Source organism: Carcharodon carcharias, chromosome 27 (assembly GCF_017639515.1).
Source record: "Carcharodon carcharias isolate sCarCar2 chromosome 27, sCarCar2.pri, whole genome shotgun sequence".
Taxonomy (NCBI): Eukaryota; Metazoa; Chordata; class Chondrichthyes; order Lamniformes; family Lamnidae; genus Carcharodon; species Carcharodon carcharias.
This window is the reverse complement of record NC_054493.1, coordinates 9,377,115-9,397,307: the sequence shown is the minus strand read 5'-3', so window position 1 is coordinate 9,397,307 and position 20,193 is coordinate 9,377,115. Positions and strand designations below refer to the sequence as shown.

At 43.5% G+C, this 20,193-nt stretch overlaps 2 long non-coding RNA genes across 3 annotated transcripts; one reads left to right on the top strand and one right to left on the bottom strand.

The window, feature by feature from the left end:
- Positions 1-1,981: 1,981 nt before the first annotated feature.
- Positions 1,982-7,346, bottom strand: LOC121270104. The gene is made up of 3 exons (XR_005941480.1): positions 7,293-7,346; positions 6,056-6,109; positions 1,982-3,330 (listed from the first exon to the last, which is right to left on the bottom strand). It is a non-coding gene; the product is annotated as an uncharacterized LOC121270104 (long non-coding RNA).
- Positions 2,998-16,698, top strand: LOC121270105. 2 transcript variants are annotated; one of them, XR_005941482.1, is made up of 4 exons: positions 2,998-3,146; positions 8,894-8,992; positions 10,450-10,572; positions 16,678-16,698. It is a non-coding gene; the product is annotated as an uncharacterized LOC121270105 (long non-coding RNA). The 2 variants fall into 2 exon arrangements; XR_005941481.1 differs by lacking the exon at positions 16,678-16,698 and adding an exon at positions 12,223-12,317.
- Positions 16,699-20,193: the final 3,495 nt, after the last annotated feature.

Genomic DNA, 20,193 nt, shown 5'->3' with positions numbered 1-20,193 from the left:
GCACAGTTGACGTTTCGAGTCCTCATGACCCTTCAACAGAACTAAGTAAAAACAGGAAAGGGGTGAAATATAAGCTGGTTTAAGGGGGGTTGTTGGGACAAGCAGCCAGTAATAGGTGGAGATAACCAAAAGATGTCACAGAACAAAGAGGTGTTGAAGGTGGTAATATTATCTAAAGGAATGTGCTAATTAAGAGTAGAAAGCAGGACAGACAAGGTACAGATAGCTCTAGTGGGGGTGAGGGAATACTAAAAGGGCTAAAAGGTAGAGATAAACAATGGGTGGAAATTCATTTAAAAACAATGGAAATAGGTGGGAAAAGAAAAATCTATATAAATTATTGGAAAAAACAAAAAAGAGGGGGAAGAAATGGAAAGCGGGTGAGGATGGAGGGGGGAGTTCAAGATCTAAAATTGTTGAACTCAATATTCAGTCCGGAAGACTGTAAAGTGCCTAGTCGGAAGATGAGGTGCTGTTCCTCCAGTCTGTGTTGAGTTTCACTGGAACAATGCAGCAAGCCAAGGACAGACATGTGAGCAAGAGAGCAGGGTGGAGTGTTGAAATGACAAGCGACTTTACAGCCTTCCGGACTGAATATTGAGTTCAACAATTTTAGATCTTGAACTGGATTTCCAGCATCCGCAGTTTTTTTGCTTTTATCTCTGCAGCAGATAGAGTGGTTTCTGAGACGCAAGGGATTGTGGGTGACCTGGCCGCCATTGGAAACTCAGTCTTAGTTTTTCTTTGTCTGCATCTGGAGAAGTGAGGAGGAGATTCTGATCACATAAGGATTGCAAAATAAGAAAGGCCAAAATCCATCTCCCAATTCGCATCCTCCAACAATGGATGTGTTAGCCAATCTTGGCAATGCGTCTGTTTCAATAAAGATGAAACACCAATCCACAGCTGGTCAGTAATGCTTTGCATTTTAATGGGAAGTATCAGATTTCTTTTTACCACTAAGAGCTTGCGTGGTGGACTGTAAATTTTTACTCCTCTCTTTGGATTTTACCCAGAAGGGCTGGTGTAATTAGAGAGACTTGGTTTGCAAGATGCAGTCACTGTGAGCTTGATAACAGAACATTTTGTGTCAAAGTTCAGTGACACCTGATCACTTACTAAGTGAGCGAGTGTGTAAAAATATAACTGAAACAATCACAGTTTCTACAGGTTATCCTCTGACGACAATTAGATAGATAAGAAAGGAATCAGGAGTGTGCAGTCCCTTCCAGCTGGATAACAATGCGGAGACATTGCAGGAGGATGGTTTGATTAACGATGTCAGTGACTGCAGACAGGCCAGGAAGGATAATGATGGGCAGTTCACCTTTGTCAAACTCAAATAAGATGTAATTTGTGACTTTAATTAGGGTTGTTTGGATACTGTGGCAGAGACAGAAGTCTTATTGGAGGGATTCAAAGGTTGAGTTCCAGGAAAGAGGGGCATGGATTTGGGAGGTAAGAAAGACCTTGAAGAGGATGGGGTGGTGCGAAGGGGCAGTAGTTTGCAAGGACTCTGAGGTGAAGGATTGTTTTTATTGAGGAGTGGGTGATGATGGCAGATTTGAAGGAAAGAGGGGCAGTACTTAAAGAGAGAGAACCATTAACAAAGTCAGCATACATGGGGAAGTTGGGTGGTCAAGGGTTTTGAGGGAATAGGGTTGATGGAGCAGGAGTAGGTCTCATGGATAAGATGATCCCTGAGGGGGCATGAGAGGAAATGGGAGGGAAACTAGAGAAAGATGAATGTTCAGGGCTCGGGAAAGGGAGAACTTTAGAGGCAGTATGGCCCAGTGGGATAGTGGGAGGGAAAGAAGCAGCAGAGGCAGCTGATCGGATTGTCTCAATCTTAATGACAAAGAAGCTCCATGAGCTCCTCACACTTGTTGTTGGAGGTGAGGATGGAGGGGACAGGGGAGAGGGAGAGCCCTTCAAAAGGAACAAACGTGAGTTATAGATATTAAAAAGAATTGATACTCTATTTAATGCGGAGCTGATTTATTTGACATTTATCCTCAGTATTAACACCTATAACAGGGCTGGTGTTGATGAACATCAGCATCAACAGATCCCAGTGAACATGGTTCAGTCCTAGATGTGAGTAACAGCAAAATTCAATCACTGTAGTTACTTGTGAAGTCACTAGTGACTAGCAGGTGGGATAAGTGAGCGAATCCCTTCCCACAGCAGGTGAACAGCCTCTCCCCACTATGAACTCACTAGTTTATGGTGTACAGTGAGCTGAGATGATCTCCTAAATCCAGTTCGAAAGTGACAGCACCTGAACAGTTCCTCAGCGATGTGAACATTTTGATTGTATATCACTTCCTGGGAACCTTTGTAGGATTTCCCATGATATGGGCATCTAAACGTCCCTCTACACTGTGAACTTACTGTTGTTTCAGCAAATAGGATGGCTGAGTGAATCCCTTCTGCCACTCAGTGAGAACTTGAAGGGGTGTTAGAAAGGTGGCTGTCTGAGTGAATCCCTTTCCACACAAGGACAAGGTGAATGGTCTCTTCCCAGTGTGAACTCGCTGGTGTGTCAGCAGGTTGGATGACTGAGTGAATCCCTTCCCACACACAGAGCAGATGAAAGGCCTCTCCCCAGTATGAATGCGCTGGTGTACAATGAGGTCAAATGATCACCTGAACCCAGTCCCGCAGTGAGAACATCTGAATGGTCTCTCATCAGTGTGAGCATGTCGATGGGACATCAGGTCCCCAGAACTTTTATAGCACTTGTCACAGTCCGAGCATTTAAAAGGTCTCTCATCAGTGTGAACTTGCTGGTGTCTCAGTAGATGCGATGATCTTGTGAATCCCTCCCCACACATGCAGGTGAATGGCCTCTTCCCGGTATGAATTCGTTGGTGTGTCAGCAGGTCAGATGACCGAGTGAATCCCTTCCCACATTCAGAGCAGGTGAATGGCCTCTCCCCAGTGTGGACTCGCTGGTGTGTCAGCAAATTGGTCGAATTAATGAATCCCTTCCCACACTTGCTGCAGGTGAACGGCCTCTCCCCGGTGTGAACTTGCTGATGTGTCAGCAGCGTGGACGACTGAGTGAATCCCTTCCCACATTCAGAGCAGGTGAACGGCCGCTCCCCAGTGTGAATGCGTCGATGAGTTTCCAGCTTAGACTGGTAAGTGAATCCCTTCCCACAGTCCTCACATTTCCATGGTTTCTCTCTATTGTGGATGGTACTTTTTCCTTCCATGTTTAAAATCCGATGATATTCAGGTTACAATAAATTGGACGACTTCATCAGATCCTGATGAGAAGTTTGGTTTGAGTTTCCCAACTGCAAATCCTCCATTTGTAATACACTGTGAAATTGATTTAAAACAGAAAAAAGGAGTGAGAGAAAACCCACTAAAACACAAAAGCAGGTTGTGAAATTGAGCTGAATGAATCCAGTAATTTGTGGGGCTGGCACGAGGGAAAAGTGGCCATGAAAACTGCTGGAATGTCAGAAAAAACCAACTGATTGACTAATGTCCTTCAGGAAAGGGAACCTGCCACCCAGTCTGGGTCTCACAAGACTCTAGTGTCCACAGGAGGACAGAGAGTGAGAGGGGTGAGAGAGGCAGGGAGTGAAGGAGAGGGATTTTATATGTCTACAACTTGGCCAGAACTTTGACAAAATTTTCAAAAACCTCAAACTGCATCAACCAGAAAGACTAGGGTATGGTCTATGTGTAGGTGTATGTGAACTTCAACTTCAAGATCCTCTCCAAGTCACACATCACCCTGATCGAATGAGCAGAAATTTCCTCCCATTTAAAGATCAGGAAGACCAATGCCATTGTCTTCAGTTCCTGCTACAGACTCCACTCCCTAGCCACCAACTCCATCCCTCTCCCTGGCAACTGTCTGAGGCAGAACCAGACTGTTCACAACTTTGTGGAGTACTTGACCCTGAGGTGAGCTTCTGACCACATATCTGTATCATCATCAAGACCACCAATTTCCACCTCAGTAACATTGCCCGACTCCACCCTTGTCTCAAATCATTTGCTTCTGAAATACTCATCCATTGTTTTATTTCCTCAAGACTTAACAATCCTAACACACCACAGGCTGCCCCCCCCATATTCACCCTCCCTGTAATCTTGAGGTGATACAACACTCTGCTGCCTGTGTGTTTACTTGCAGTAAGATTTATTCACCCACCACCCCTGTGCTTACTGACCTATAAAGGCTCCTGTTTAAGAAGCACCAAAATTTTAAAACTGTCGTCCTTGTTTTCAAATCCTTCTGTGGCTGTGATCATCCCTATCTCTGTTATTTCTGGACTTACTACACTGTTGCCGGCCTCTCTCATTCAACTTCCCAGTAATATTGAGGTTGTTCCAGACTCTGCTGCCCGTGTGCCTAATCACACCAAGACCCCCATCCTCCCTGTGCTCACTGACCTACAAAGGCTCCCATTCAAGAAGCACCTAAGAAGCACATCCTTGTTTTCCTCCCTGGTCGTGCCCCTCCCTATCTCTGTAATCTCCTTCAAACACACAACCCTCCAAGATATCTGCTCTCTTCTAATTCCGGCCAACATGGATCACTCTAACATCGGTGGCTGTTCTTTTAGTTCCACAAACCCCAAGCTCAGAATATTCCTCCTTAAATCTCTCCTGCTCACTACTTCACTTTCCTATTTTAGGATAATCTTTAAAACCTACCTCTTTGACCAAGCTTTTGTTCACCTGCCCTCATACCTCCTTGTGAGGCTCGGTGTCAAATGTTGCTTTATAACATTTCTGTGAAATGCCTTGGAACATTTAATACATTAAAAGTGCTATATAAGTACAAATTACTGTTGCTGATTTGGACATATATCACAATTCCTTCACCATTGCTGGGTGAATAACCTGTAACTTCTTACCTAACATCATTGTGGAAGCACCTTCACCACATGGACTGCAGCGGTTGAAGAAGGTCAAACATCATCTTCCCCACAGATAACTGGGGATTGGCAATTTTTGCTGCAGGTCTTGTTAATGACACCAAAATCGCAAAAATAACTGTTTAAATATGTATGTGTAAAATAGATTAAAAGCATCTACAGAAATATGTGTTCCTAAAACAATTTCCTTTTACATTGCATGGACAGTGTCTGTTTAGCAACCTGATCTCTCCTGGAATCTACCTCTCTCGACAATTTCACAATGGAAATTGCTGGGTCCGACTGGGTTCCAAAGTCCTTGGGGTTAAACCCAGCAGCTTCTCCTCCATCTCCACTCCAGCTCAAACTGAGGCAACAAAGGCTTTCAGAACGGAATTGGATAAGGCCATGAAGAGAAAAAAAATCCTCAGCTACCAGGAAAATGCAGCAGACTGCAACTAGCTGATTTGCTCTTGTATGGGCATGACAGGTTAAATAGCCTCCATCTGTATTGTCATCATTCAATGATTCTATGACTTGATGAAAAAGGACCAACACTGGAGGCTAGAGACCAACTGCTGCAACCAACACATACCCCGATAGAAACCAGCTCTTAATCGGTCCGTCTGTGTTTCTAAATTCAGTTCTGTGAGCGATGCCTGAAATAACATAATAACAAAATACTGCAGCTACTAGAAATATGAAATATAATGAGCAACTGCTCAAAATATTCAGCAGAGCAGGCAGTAACTGTGGAGAGGGAAAAGCGGTGAATGTTTCAGGGTGTAAAGAATGAATTACAGGGAATACAAATGAAGCAGAATTTGAAGGTCAATATAAGCTCAGAAGCAGGAGAGAAATGCAGGAAAAACAATTCCTGACCAAGGGAAGATAAAGCTGGTAGATCAGCGGTGTATAGACAGGAATTGGGCAGCAGTGGAGACCTCATGTAGACATGGTTGGCAGAAATAACAGTAAAATAGCAAATATGGATAAAATACACCCATTATTAGAGGCAGGGGAAATTAGACAATGGCAGAGTGGCAGAGAGGTGATTGGCGAGGGCAGAGGTGAAACAGCAATTCAGATCCACACCAGCCCTAAAGCTATGGAATCAGACCACAGCACTAAGAGCTCTAAATGGTAGATGAATGCTCATTAATACTCACCTCTGAAACAATTTCACTGTTTCCAAATTTAAAATCTCCTGCTGGAATCTGCAGCTGGAAAGATATCAGAAACACTGGAGTCAGAGAAAAATCTGGCAATCTTAATATTTTCTAACTCCCTGCACAGGAGATTATAAATGTCATAATATTCAGTCAAGGTTTGAATTTCAGTGGAGACAGCTTTTCTGTTGGTTTGAGTTTGCTGTGTGTAAATCCTGTTCTTCTAATCCCTTGAAAAAGGAGTTTCCAAAATCCATCCCTGTCAGTCCAGGACACAAGTTCACAACATACTCTCCTTCTGCTGCCTGGTCCAGGATTAGTTAAGCAGGGACATATTTGTATTGGAAGCAGTTCAGCAAATGTTCTCTCGGCTGATTCCTGGGATTAGGTGGTTTATTTTATGAGGAAACGTTGAGCATGTTGGGCGCGTACTCATTGGAGTTTTAAAGAACGAGAGGTGATCTTACTGAAACATGTAAGATTCTGAGGGTGCTTGCTGAAGGATGTTTTCACTGATAGGGAATCTAGAACTAGGTTTAAAAATAAGGGGGTTCCAATTTAAGACTGAAGTGAGGATAATTTTTTTCTCTCAGGTTTATTACTCTGTGGAACTGTCTTGCCCAGGGAGGAGTGCAGACTACGGAATGTTTTGGATATAGTCGAGATTTTGATATACAAGGGAGTCAATGGTTAGGAGGGAAGCAGGAAAGTGGAGTTAAGGGAACAATCAGATCAGCCAAGATCTTTTGGAATTGCCAAGCATGCTGGATTGGCGGGAATGACCCACTCGTGCTTCTAATTCTGATATTCTTATAGTATTAAGATGGTCGCACATGCGCACTGCAGCACATTGCCCCTCCAAATATGGTGCACGTTCATCCCTGCCTGTCACCAGCTCCTGTGGGCAGAGTGGCGATAAAATCAACGCGCCAATGTTTTTCTCTCCTGGTCACCGGGACCCTGAAGCCTCGCCCATTACGTTACGTCACCGAGATGGCCGCGCATGCGCTCGGCTCCCCGCCGCCCTCTCAAGTCACCTGTGCGATTGTGTAACTTCCTGAGCCTCTAATAATGGTTCACCTGGGCCTGTTCCCAGGAACAAAGCCCCAGGGCTGTAAACAGGGAACCTGCAGACCCCGATTCTGGCCTTGAGGCCTACATCGGGCGCTTATAAAGCCTCCTCTCACTCCACTCCCCTCCCCGGCTCCATTCTTCCCTCCGCCCCGCCCGCTCTCACCAATTTCCAAAAGCCTCTCCCGCACTCGCAGGGCTCCGATCAAAGTGGCACTGCGCATGCTCCAGAGGTCAGCATGGCGCCTGCGCACTGGGCGCCTGCGGGATGTATAGAGCACATTCACATCCGCAAGGGATGTTGGGTAACAGTAGCGCCATTGACATTCGAAATGCAGAATAGAAAATAATTTTGTTACCCAATTGAAATAAATTAATTTAAAAACACATAAATTCTGTGCATTGCTATGTTCCATTTTTCAAAGTGATTTAAATTTCTGCTCTCCTGTGGGAATACGTTGACCTTTTAAAGCTTTTCCACTGGTTCCCCTCTCCCTCCTCCCCTCTCGGTGCTGACCCTCGCTGGGTTAAATCTCAAAGTCACTGGTTCCTCCCTCCTTGCATTTCGATCCCTGATACTGAATGTTCACTCTTTTATAGAATGGTACATCACAAATAGAATTTAATTCAGCTCATCACACCTGTGCCCGCTTTTTTGAAGATCCATCCAATTAATTCCACAGCCCTGCTGGCAAGGTCAGAACAATGTATATCTGCTGTAGTACTGCAAGTGGTGAAAGGAAAAGGCTTTTCAGGCTACTTAGACACACCCATCCCTGTGGAAAGATCAGTGTATTTAGCAGATATAAAGGATTCACTGAAATAAAAACAGAAAGTACTGGAAAAACTCAGCAGGTCTGGCAGAGTCATTGGAGAGAGAAACAGAGTTAACATTTTGAGTCTAATACGACTCTCCTTCAGAACTGAAATGGACAGATTTTCATCCTTTATTCTGACATTAAAACTTACTGCGTCTTGTTTCTTTATCACAACCATTACTGCTCCCTTTACCTTTCATTCAATTACATCTTTATTGTTAAATCTCTTCCGCCCTCTAAACTATCCCTGACCTTCTCTTTTGTTCGACCTGACACTATTTTTTCAACAGCATAAAACCCATCCCATTTCTACCTCTCTTCAGTTCCAAAGAAGACTCATATTTCACCAGAAATATTAACTCTGTTTCTCTCGCCACGGATTCTGCCAGAGCTACTGAGTTTTTCCAGAACCTTCTGTTTTTATTTCAGATCTTCAGCATCCACAGGTATATTGCCTTCAAATAAGAGTTAAGCACACAGAGTACCTGGTAGAGTTTAACTGAGTAATTCTACACGCCCCATATACCACAGTGACAAGGGCCAAGTTAAGAGAATATCTCTGGAATGACAGAGTCGATGAATTATGGAGTTAAAAAGCAAAGGTATTAATATCCTGTAATCTCACAAATACCAATTGGCTTGGATGTTGCAGTATGAAAGAACCCCACATAGTTGTCACATGAAAGAGGCAGTGTCCAATGGACATATTAAGGCCACACTACTGTTAAACTCCAGTGGGGTTCATGTGGATGGGCCTCGGTTTTATAAATAAGGACTGTATCAGACTCATGCTGTGGCTTTGCTTCTTGACAGCCATAGTACCTTTATTAAATACCCACCGCAATAGTTAGCCCAGAAGTCTGAGGTTATTGTGATCACAGCCCTTCAATCTGTTATTGATGGAATCTCCAACTATTCTGAAAATATCCTTTGGTTGTAATTCCCACAGAGAAAACCTACGTCTCTGGCAAAAAAGCACAGCTTCTCCACATCAGAAGGAAATCGCTAACCCATGACTCCAAACTTCGAATGATTTGGGATCTTGCTTGTAAGTGACTGGGACAAGTTGCTAATTGTAAGGTGAATGTACATCAACAGCAGGAGTAATGAAGAGGGCGATGGTAATAACCATGCTGACTGACTCACCAGGAAAGCTGCTTAAGAAGGGATTTCTTGGGATCCACTCAAAACACAATCATTGGCACCGGTATGATAGTCTCCAATTAAACCTGATTTAAAAACTTGTCAGGATCCTGACCCTGATGTGACTGTGGTCAAAGAGGCCGTACACCATAGCAAAGAATTTCCCTCAACTCTCACAACAAGTAGGGATTCAGTCATCCTCCACAATGAGGTTTTCAATCACAAGGATGGCACTAATTTTGATTTAGGTCACACCTTGATGGCTCAGAAAAGAATTAATTTTGCTTATGAATCAAATTAGGAGAGTGTTTCTCTGTTTCAAGTCCTCAATATGTTACATAATTACTCTTGGTGGCTGAGGATGCACCAGGATATCCATTACCACCTGAATCTGTGTCTCATCTGTATCCAAATTAATCCGGCCGTGCGAAATGTAAGATCCCAATGGGCACATCCCATCTGAATTGTGTCGCTGGGAAACAGGCAGGCCCACAACCCACAGTAAAGGAGGGGGACTGGTATATCCTGATAGTTATATGTATGTTGGCTGGTGAATTGAAGCTTTTCCTGCCAGTAAAAATGATGCAGTTGCAACAGCTAAAAGCTTGTGGGAACAAATCTTTACCAGATAGGACTTTCAGAAAAGGATAGAGAGTGATAATGATTCTCATTTCACAGCAGAAGTAATGCAGCAGCTGGATCATCTCGTGGGTGTGGAACAACATTTCCACATCCCCGACCACCCGGAGTCCATGGTCGGGAGCTTTAATTGCTCAGGAGAAAAGACACTGAAAAAAGCTGTCATGAAGGGAGCTGATGATCTGGTCAAAGCCAATGACTGGGTCACTGCCTTGCCTTGTGTCTTAATGACCATTTACTCCACTCCTGTTCACTGCCCCAGTCACAGCCTGGTTCAGCTTATGACAAGTCGACCAATCCAGATTGTGAATTCCCCCGGCTCCCACTTCCCATGGCTACTCAACAGACTCAGGACCAGTTTCTCCAGAAACTCCAACAAACTTTAACTTCCTTCCTGCTACAGGCAGTGGAGAAGATGGTGTTGCCCTTTTCAACACTTCCAGGGAGAACCGCCCCACCCATTACATTAACTGTTCGATGGGAGATGAAGTCATGTTAAAAACATTGTTAAGCAGGATTGCTCTGGGGGGTGGGGGGCTACCTGGGAAAATCCATTTGATGATCTAAATAGATTGGGATAAACAAATCTTATATTAGCAAATTGGAAATGAGGGAAGGAAATACAATATCTGTGTTACCATGGAGATCAGTGTAAACTGTACAAAACGAAAAGGTCAGATAATGAGAAGGAGAATAAACCCTGTGTTTGACTTTATCCAACAGGGACAAGATGTGGATGGTCATCGTGCTCCTGGACAGTGTCCAGGCTGAAGTTCTGTTGCTACTGTATGATCCTCCCCCAGATTGTCCTTTCTGAGCTCCAGCCAGGTGATGTTAAACACTCAGGTGGGAAAGACAAAAATCTACAACAATATGTTTAAAACAAAGCAGATTTATTTGATACAGAACCAGAATACTAAACTTCATTTCAATTATTAACATCAGAAGAAAGAAACACCAACTCTCAGAATGTACATGGTTCAGTCCTGGGTGTCATTTACAGCAGCAATAACAGCAGAATCTAACCTCTGCAGTCACTTGTGAACTCATTGGTGTCTCAGCAGGTGGGATAACTTTGTGAATCCGTTCCCACACTCTGAGCAAGTAAACAACCTCCCCCCAGTGTAAACTCACTGGTGTCTCAGGAGGTTGAAGGAATGGATGAATCCCTTCCCACACTCAGAGCAGGTGAACGGCCTCTCCCCAGTGTGTGTATGTTTGTGTGCTAGCAATTCACGCCTGCTTTTAAAGCTCTTCTCACAGTCAGAACATTTAAAGGACTTCTGATCAGTGTGAACCAGTTGGTGTGCAGTGAGGCAGGATAATCGTGAGAATTTCTTACCTCACACAGAGCAGGCGAATGGCCTCTCCCCGTGTGAAATCGCTGGTGTATCAGAAAGTCGGATGAATGAATGAATCCCTTCCCACACTCAGAGCAGGTGAACTGCCTCTCCCTGCTGGTGTGTCAGCAACTGGTACCTGCTTTTAAAGCTCTTCTCACAGTCAGGACATTTAAAAGGTCTCTTATCTGTGTGAACCAGTTGGTGAAAGTGAGGTGGGATGACTGAGAGAATCCATTCCCACAATCAGAGCAGGTGAATGGCCTCTCCCCCCACAGTGTGAACTCCCTGGTGGGCCAGCAGGTGGGCTGACTGAGTGAATCCCTCCCACAGGTACAGCAGGTGAGTGGCCTCTCTCCAGTCTGAACTCGCTGGTGTATCCGAAGGTCAGATGAATTAATGAATCCATTGCCACACAAGAATCAGGGGTATGGTCTCTCCCCAGTATGAATGTGTCGATGGATTTCCAACTGCAATTGCCATTTGAATCCCTTCCCACAGTCCCCACATTTCCACGGTTTCTTCATGGTCCTTCTGCCTCTCCAACTTGGAAGATCAGTTGAAGCTTCGTCCACACACAGAACACATGTACATTTTCTTCTCGCTGTGAATGGTGTGATTCTTTTCAGGCTGTGTACCAGAACACTGGAACACTTGCACTCAGGTGTGTGTGTCTCGGTGCTTTTCCGGTCACACTGATGTTTGAAATCTCTTCCCATGGACAAACATTTCTCCTTCCATGTTCAAAGGCCGATGATATTCTGGCCCTGATGAATCGAGTGCTCTGTCAGATCTTGGTAATTAGTTTTAGTTTCACAGCTGTGAATCCTCTCCTCCTAATACCTTGTAAAAAGAGTTTACACAGAATTACACAGAAGGTACAGAATAGACACAGGCTATTCTTCCCAACTAGTCACTGCTGGTCTTTACACTCCACAAGCTTCACCTTCCATTCCATCTCCCTCAGATCAGTCTTTCAGTTTATCTTTTTATTCCTTTTTCTCTTGTCTACTTTTCTTTTGAAATTATCTCAGTTTTTTGCCACAACCACTTCCTGTGGTGGTGAGTTCCACTTTCTAACCACTCTGAGTAAACACATTTCTCCTTATTTCCCTTTGGGATTTATCAGTAACTATCTTGTATTTCTGGCCCCTAGTTTTGGATTCTCCCACAAATGGAAACATTCTCTCCACATCTACAAGGTCCCACATGGCAGACTGGGAAGAAAAATAAAACCTCATGGGACCCCAGGGCAAGATACAAGTTGGATCCAAATTAGGCTCAATGGTAGGAAGTGATGGATGATGGGTATTTTCTTTGTGTGACTGGAAGGCTGTTTCCAGTGGGGCTTCACAGGGCTCAGTACTGGGTCCATCATTCCTGGTTTATATCACTGATTCAACTTAAATGTAGGGACATGAATAAGAAGTTTGCGCATGATACAAAAAACAAACGGATGTGTGCTTGGTAGTGAGATAGAAAGCTGGAGACTGCAGGGAGATAAGAATGTACTGGTCAGGTAGGCAAGACCATAAGATATAGACCATTCAGCCCATCAAGGCTGCACCATGGCAGATCTGATTGTGGTCTTAACTCCACTTTCCAGTCTGTCCCCAATCCCATGAACCTTTGATTGCCTTGTAGGTCAAAAATCTGTCGAACTCAGCCTTGAAATATTCAATGACTCGGCCTCCACACTCTCTGTGGAAGAGAATTCTAGAGATTAATGCCCCTCTGAGAGAAAAATATTCCTCCTCATCACTGTTTGAAATGGGAGACCCCTTGTTTTTAAACAGTGTCCCTTACTTATCAATTCCCCCATGAGAGGAAACATTCTCAGCATCTACCCTGCAAATCCCCTCAGAATCTTGTATGTTTCAGTAAGATCACCTCTCATTCTTCTAAACTCCAATGGATACAGACCCAATCTTTCTTCATAAGACAACCCCATCATCCCGGGAATCAGCCTAGTAAACATTCTCAGAACTGTTTCTGATGCAAGTATATCCCTCCTTAAGTCAGGAGACCAAAGTTGTACACAGTACTCTAGATGCAGTCTCACCAATGCCCTGTACAATTGCAGCAAGATTCTCCTACGTTTATACTCCATCCCCATTGCAATAACGGCCAACACACCATTTGCCTTCCTAATCACTTCCTGTACATGAATGCTAACTTTATGTGATTCATGTACAAGGACACCCAGATTCCTCTGTGCTGCAGTATTCTGCAGTCTCTCTCTTGCTATTTCAATAATATTCTGCTTTTCTATTCTTCCTGCCAAAGTGGACATCCTCACATTTTACCACATTATACACCATCTGCCTACTCACTTAACTTATCTATATCTGTTTGCAGACTCTTTGTATCCTCCTCACAACATGCCTTCCTACCTACCTTTACATCATTAGCAAATTTAGCTACAATACAATTGGTCCCTTCATCCAAGTCATTCGTATAGATCAGAAATATTTGAGGGACACTGATCCCTGTGGCACTCCACTTGTTACAGTTTGCCAACCTCAAAATGACCCATTTATCCCAACTCACTCTTTCCTGTCAGTTAGCCAATGCTCTATCCATGCTAATATATCACCCCCAACATCACGAGCTCTTATCTTGTGCAGTCACCGTTAATGTGAGAGTTCATTGAAGGCCTTTTGGAAATCCAAACACACTACATCTACTGGTTCCCCTTTATACACTCAGCTTATTTTATCCTCAAAGAACTCAAGGCTCCTCCTTCATTTTGGAGGTGAGGATGGGGTGGATGGGGAGAGGGAGAGTCCTTCAAAATAAACTAACTTAAGTTAGAAATATTAAAAGATCCAACACACTGTGTTTTTAATACAAAGCTGATTTGACTTTTGTCCAGAATGTTAATCACTCTAACTGGGCTGGACTTCATGAACATCAGAAACAGACCCAAATGGACAAATGGATTAACAACAAAATCCAATCAGATTAGTTACTTGTGAACTTGCTGGTGTCTCAGCAGGGTAGATGAGTGAGAAAACCTCTTCTTACACACGGAGCAGGTGAATGGCTTCTCCCCAGTGTGAACTCGCTGGTGTGTCAGCAAGGTTGATGACTGAGTGAATCTCTTCCCACAGTCAGAGCAGGTGAATGGTCTCTCCCCAGTGTGAACTCGCTGGTGCTCCAGCAGGTCAGCTGACTGAGTGAATCCCTTCCCACACTTGGAGCAAGTGAATGGCCTCTCTCCAGTGTGAACTCGCTGGTGTTTCAGCAGGGTGGATGAATTAGTGAATCCTTTCCCACAGTTGGAGCAGGAGAATGGTCTCTCCCCAGTGTGAACTCGCTGGTGCGTCAGCAGGCGTGATGACCGAGTAAATCCCTTCCCACACTCCATGCAGGTGAACGGACTCTCTCCAGTGTGAACTCGTTCATGCACAGTGAGGTCAGATAATTGCCTGAACCCAGTCCCGCAGTGAGAGCACCTGAATGGTCTCTCATCAGTGTGAACACGTTGATGGCGCATCAGTTCCCCTGAACTTTTATAGCACTTCCCGCAGTCTAGGCATTTAAAAGGTCTCTCGTCAGAGTGAACACGCTGGTGAGCCAACAGGTTGCATGACAGAGTGAATCCCTTCCCACACTTGGAGCAGGTGAATGGTCTCTCCCCAGTGTGAATGCGACAATGAATTTCCAGTTCAACTGGATAATTGAATCCCTTCCCACAATCCTCACATTTCCATCGTTTCTCCCCATTGTGACTGCATTTATGTTCTGACAGATTGGCTGATTGGTTGAAGCCTCGTCCACACACAGAACACATGTACACTTTCTCTTCACTGTGGATGGTGCTTTCTCCTTCCATGTTCAAATGGTGATATTCAGGTTATGATAAATTGGGCGACTTCATCATATCCTGATGTGATATTTAGTTGGGGTTTTTCGGATGCAAATCCTCACCTTCTAATACCCTGAGAAATTGATTTAAAACAGAAAAAAGGGAGTGAGAGACAACTCACAGAAACAAAACACAGGTTGTGAAATTAAGCTGAATGTATCTGGTAATTTGTGGGGACAGCATGAGGAAAAATCTGTTTGATTCTTGTAAAAACCCACCTGGTTCAGTAATGTCCTTCAGGGAAGCGAACCTGCCAGACAGTCTGGACCTACTCAAGACTCAGACCTCGATGGGAGGAGGGTGAGAGAAACAGGGCGAGAAGAAGGAGGGAGATTTTATGTGCCTTCAACACGACCAGAACTTTGGCAAAACCTCCCAAACCCTCAATCTCCAACATCTAAAAGTAAACCCTTCTCTTCTAACCCCCTGTAAAAGGAGTTTCCAAAACCCATCCCTGTCAGTCCAGGATAGAAATTCACAATATTCTCTCCTCCCGCTGACAGGGATGACCGCGCATGCGCACCACTGCTCATCGACACTGGTAAGGATGGCTTTAAATCAGACTTGTCAACAGGTTTAGTTCCGCGGTTGTTGCCCCGCTTGGACTAAATGCGGGACTGGTAGATTCTTAATCTTAGTCCGAGGCCTCCACTGGGTGTTTATGAGGCCTCTCCGCCCATTCCGCCACCTCCGTTACGCCCGTATGATCAGCCGTAATTCACTGATTTCGGAGTCGAGATGACCACCTTAGTGCGTTTCTAACACCCAAACTGCGCATGTGCCAGTTCATCCTGCGGTGCGCATGCTCTGGTCACAACCAACCACTGCGCCTGCGCCAGGGTTCCCTATAGTGAGTATAGGGCACATTCTGTATCGTCGAGACTGCTGAGTAAAACCTGCGCCATTGAAGGATGACATTATTCAATAGAACATTATGATTTGTGATTTAATGACGATACAGCCATAGGGCCAAGATATAAAATTATTAAATTAATTGATACAGCAAACAAAGTGGCACCCCACCATAATTCTGTCCTGGGTGTAATTCACAGCAGAACAAACCACTACAGTTAAGTGTGAACTCACTGGAGTCTCAGCAGCTGGGGTGAACAAGTGAATACATGGAACATTTAAACCATGCCTTCCCTGTAAGTGTGTACCTATTGTGGATAAATCCTTTGAACTTATGAAGCTGAGGTGTGAATAGGTGAGCAAAGTGAATAAATCCCTGGAATTAAAACTCGAATGATGATCATGAAACCATTGTTGATTTTCGTAAAAACCCATCTGGTTCACGAATGTTGTTTAGAGAAGGAAATCTACTGCCTCACTTGGACTGGCCTACATGTGATTCAAGACCCACAGCAATGTGGTTGACTTTTTTAAAAATGCACTCTGAACAAGGGCAGTTAGGGATGGGCAATAAATGCTGGCCTAGCCAGCGACACCCACATCCCACAAATGAATAAAAAGAAACACGTGTGTAGTATCTGTGTCGTCACTCTCCGGTGTGACTGTCCTGCTGTTTCAGAAAATGGGATAACTGAGTGAATCCATTTCTACATTCAGCTGGTGAACGATCTATTCATGGTGTGAATTTACCTGTGAGTTTCCAGCTCAGACAGGGATCTCAAACCCTTCCGGTGATGAATTCCAGATTCTCAACATTCTCCTGGTAAAAAAAAACTTCAAGTGCTGTAAATCTGAAATAAAAACAGAAAATTCTGGAATTTTCTGCAGAACTGGGAGCATCCACAGAGGGGAAATATAATTTACATTTCAGGTCTGTAACCTTTCATTAGAAATGTACTGTGTCGGTGCACAAAGCTGAAATGTTAACTATGTCTCCGAATCCACAGACGCTGCCAGACATAGAACCATAGAAAAGTTCCGTCACAGAAGGAGGCCATGCCAGATCGAGGACACCCAGGTGCCCTTTCTATTCCCACCTTCCTGCACCTGGCCCATAGCCCTGCAGCTTACAGCACCTTAGGTGAGGATTTGAAGCATTTTCTGATTTTATCTTCTGTTAAAGGAGTTTCTCCCGAATTGCACATTAGATTTGTTGGTAATAAACTTATATTTATTCTCATCCATCTGAAAATGGAACCATTTTCAACTTGCCAACCCTGTCAACAACATTTATAATCTTAAAAAACTCGATCAAGTCATCTGTCACTCTCTTTGCCAGAGAAAACATCTCCAGTTTGTTCAATCTTTCTTGATAGGTATAACCTGGCAGTTCTGGCATTATTCCAGTACATTTGAAACAAGCACAGCAGATGTAACAACCACCTTTTCACCTCTGTTCCTGCGTTCCAGGGCCACAAATACACTTTCTGGGTGATATAGCAATTTACTTGTAATTCTTCCAGTTTAGGATCATGTATTCACTGCTCATGATGTGATCCCCTCCATACTGAGGTGACTAAATTAAGATTGGGTAACTGCTTTGTGGAACATCACCATTCAATTTTCTAGTCATTTGCTATTTTAATTCTCAACCGCATTCCTGGTCTGACCTCTCTGTCCTCAGCCTCCTGCACTGATCATAATCACTACTCACATTATTTTAGACTGCAGGTGCTGGTAATGATTCTGCTGATGCTATTCATATTCCCTCTCGATCTGAATTTTATTTGTTCACTTGTCATATTAGTTTATAGTCTCATTATCACACAATTTTTTCTGACATTATCCTCCCCTTTGTCATTTAATCACTCCTGCTGTCCATTAGCAATGTTCTTTCCTTCTCTTCCCCTCTCTTTTCCCTGACTCTGTACTTGTTTGTGAACAATTACATCTCTAAATTCTTCAAGTTTGATAAAGGTTCACTCACCTTAAACATTGGTTCTGCTGCCCTCTCCATAGAGGCTATTTGGCCTGCTGAGTGTTTCCAACTGTATCTCTTTTAAATTCAGATATGCAGCATCTGCAGTGTTTTGTTTGAGGGTCACTGTGGAACAGTTTTCTCTGACTTAATGTGACCGGTTTAAAGAAGTTAAAGAAGGAGCTATTAAGGAATGAGGCAACAGTTACTGTCACCCTGTTCGAAAACAAATGGAACAAAATGCACTTTTTAAACTATTGTTTGATGGAATGTAGGATCACTGTCAAGACCAGCATTTATGACCAAAATCTAATTTACATTGAACTTTGTGGCTTGATCGGCCATTTTAAAAAGCAGTAAAAAGTCAGCCACATCACCGTGCGCCAGGAGTCACATGTAGGTCAGACCAGGTAAGGACAGCAGATTTCACCCCTTGAAGGAAATTAGAGAACCGGGTGGGTTTTCATGACAATCGATGATAGTTTCATGGTCACCATTACAGAGGCTAGTTTTGAAATTCAGACTTATTGATTAAATTTCTCCCACTGCCATGGTGGGATTTGAACCTGTGTCCGCTCGTCTGGGTTATTAGTCCAGTGACCTGATCACCTGCCCTTTGCAATTGAAACACAACATTTCCACATCGGATGAAACCAGGAATTTCACTTGTAAATCAAATATTATGATCACTGCACTATGGAAATCAGCGTCAAATATCCCTAACCAAGGGGAACTGACCATACATCTCTCAGTCTAATTCACAAAAAGGAACTGCTGGGAATACTGAGCAGGTCAGACCGAGTCTGTGGAGACAGAAACAGTTAATAGTCCAAGACAGTGAACTTCCATCAGGACAAGTTCACAGACATGGAAAGTGGGGGATGGGGAAATAATAAAAGCAAAGTCTGTGATTGGGAGAGACTAATTAACAAAGGGGATGAGGATGCAAGGCAAAAGCGATGGTAATGGAACTCGTGATGAAACTAGAGGTGGAAGAATGTTATGTATCTGTCATCTATTTCTGCTCTGATTGGAAATGTGTTGCTTCTCTGTTAACCCATTTCACTTCATTAAAAACTCTCAATCTTTCTCCACCATTATCTTTTACAAACATTTCATTGAATAAACATAGGCAGTTACATAGGATACAATCATCATTTTGAAGTGTTGAAACAATGCAACACATATTTTCATAACCATCTTGTTCATAGTTCATATTAATATTTTACAGATAATCTTTAATTTGGAGGATAAGGTTATTAACATTCTAGGCTTTTGAAATTGCCACAACACCTCAAGAAATGGCAGTTCAAAGGGTGACACATGTTTGTTTAACATGGTCTGCATAGAAGAGGGAGAGAGAGAAAAAAAACTATAAAATGGCAGGTGAACTCATTTGGCTAGAAATCTGGAGACTGTATGAACTGTATTGTCCTGACTTTGTTAAAAAGGTAATTTTTTTAAGCAGACTTCACGGTTAAGAAGTTTGATTAATTAATGTAAATATCTATTGGTACATAGGCTCTCTTTTGAAATACCATCATCCATTGTATATTAGACCACACTTACAAACTTGTCCCTTGTACTTCCAGTGAAGTCGAGGGCAGTTTTCAGTGGCTGCTTCAGTCGACTGAAAATCAGAGTGATGCACAGAAACAGTGTGGTTCTGATGAAAGGTCACAGACTGAAATATATGCAAACTTTGTTTCTTTCTCCACAGACGCAATCAGATCTGCTGAAAATTCCAACACTTTCTGTTTTTCATTCAGATTTCCAGCATCTGCAGTATTTTTCTTTTCCTGAACTGGAGAGTGCTGAGAAGGTGGAGCTCATTGCAAGAAGGGTTTCAGATCCCCGTCTGAGCTGGAAACTGATGCGTAAGATCACAGCATGAAAAGATCATCACCATCTGGAGGTGGAAGGGGATTCAGTCGGTCATCCCTTTTACTGACACAATAGCAGTCAGACTGCAGAGAGACTTTTCAGATGTTTCACGAGTGAGAAAGGATTTGCTTAGTTTTCTCATCAATTTAGGAAGTTCAAAGGATTTGATTCATAATCAGCGCTTTCTTACTAGAAAGAGACATCTTAAGCGTTCTGAGCCTTGGGAAAAAAATCATTTGTTTTCCCCACGTTCTGAGACTCCAGTGATTTTGAATTTAATTGTTGAAGTGTTCTTTTCTATTAATTACACCCAGAACAAAACTATGGTGGAGGACCCGTGCACTTTGGTTGCTGTTTCAATTAATGTGATAATGTCATATCTTGACCCTAGGACGCCAATCGATCACAAAACACGATTTTCTATTCAACAATATCGCTGTTCAATGGCCGGGGCTTTACCCAGCATTCGCGGCGGGGCAGAATATGCCCTATCCTCGCTGCAGGAAGACCTTGCGCAGGCGCAATACTGGGTGTGAGACGAG